Here is a 1,410-nt window from a genome sequence, read left to right as displayed (position 1 = left end):
AGCCTCACTGGCCGGAGCCCCAAATCCTTAAACTGCACTCTTGATATGGAAACAATATATCAGTGAAGAAATCCTACCCACTGCACCTTTCCACCACTAATATCTTTACATGGTGCATGTCATTTCTTTTTCGTGTTTTTGCAATGCCTCCGACGCTGTATGTGTGCAGATTTCCCACGCAAAGAAAAACACTCGGTTGTCGCTCGACTATGAATAACTAAGCTAAACAAACATTTTTATGAGCAGCACAGAATCTCTGCGTGTGAAACCCCTGTGCTTGAATGCTCTGTTTGTTTTCACTCTATAGTCTTTTTCCAGTGTCAAAGTTGGTCGGTCTTATGAATTAACTCTTACGCCTGCACTGTCTTGCTCACTCGCATACAAACAAACGTCCACCCACACACACTAACTCTTTCTCTCAGATTCTTGTCTCTCAAGTAAATGCATCCGTCTTGTACTACTTTTGTCCAAACTAATTTTCTTGCCTTTTCTGCTCATATTTGCTTTCTAACTTCTTTCTAACTACAGTATGTGAACCTTTTGCTGCATGATTCTCTTTCTCTCTGTTTTTCTCTGTTTCCTGCTCTGTGATTGGCTGTTGATGGTTAGGATGAGGCCATGTGCCGAAGGAGCGCAGGCTCCCCATTGGCTTCCTCTCTTCTCATGTTACTGCTGCCACTGTTCATGTGCTGTCTCGGGTCAGTCCCATAACGCTAGCTCTTTCTCTTTCATTAACAATATATCATTATCTTACACTCAATCTCACTGTCTTTGGCTCATTAACTGTTGCACACTTTCTCCTGATGTTTCTGTTCTCTGTTTGTTTTTCTCAGCTTATCTCCACGCGTCTTTTTTGCTTCTGCTTTGTTCCACTACTTCATGTCTTTTTTGATTGTTTTCCTACCCTTATCTTTCTCACCTGTCACTCTTTCTTATGTTCTACCACCATCTGTCTTCACCTCCCCCCAACTCACCTCCCAGTCTCCTTCCGTCTCTCGCCAACATTTTCTCCGTCTCACCTGACTTTGAACTTAAAGCCATGCTCTTTGTATCTTTCCCCATTTATCATTATCCGTCTTAGGCAATAGACTCCAGTGTCTATCTCTGCTGACATCTGATTACTGATGTATCCAGACGTTAGCTAAAACAGACCACTCACTTCTCATTTGCATCCAGACTTTTGTACGTCTCTTTTAATGATTCTCAACTTTTTTTCACTCCGAAAACAAATCAAGGCAAGACGTTCTTTCCCTTTTACCTCTCCAGATGCTAAACATACTGAGAGTTCGAGTATCCAATCAGACGTAATGGCTCAAAGTTTTCCAGTCAAGTATAAAAAAGACATTTTGAAGCTTTTTTATATTTTCTGACCTCTTGTTTGGTTCCTGTGGTAGTAGTAGTAGTAGTAGT

At 41.4% G+C, this 1,410-nt stretch overlaps 1 protein-coding gene across 1 annotated transcript in view; it reads left to right on the top strand.

Moving 5' to 3' along the window:
* cacna2d1a (calcium channel, voltage-dependent, alpha 2/delta subunit 1a) overlaps window positions 1-1,410 on the top strand; it is an 85,402-nt gene that overhangs the window by 80,172 nt on the left and 3,820 nt on the right. The gene's annotated exons all lie outside the window — the stretch shown is intronic.

Source organism: Morone saxatilis, unplaced genomic scaffold, assembly GCF_004916995.1.
Source record: "Morone saxatilis isolate NCDOM2014 unplaced genomic scaffold, NCSU_SB_2.0 Contig10, whole genome shotgun sequence".
Classification (NCBI taxonomy): domain Eukaryota; kingdom Metazoa; phylum Chordata; class Actinopteri; family Moronidae; genus Morone; species Morone saxatilis.
The sequence above is the reverse complement of the archived record's forward strand: the minus strand, read 5'-3'. Positions and strand labels throughout refer to the sequence as shown.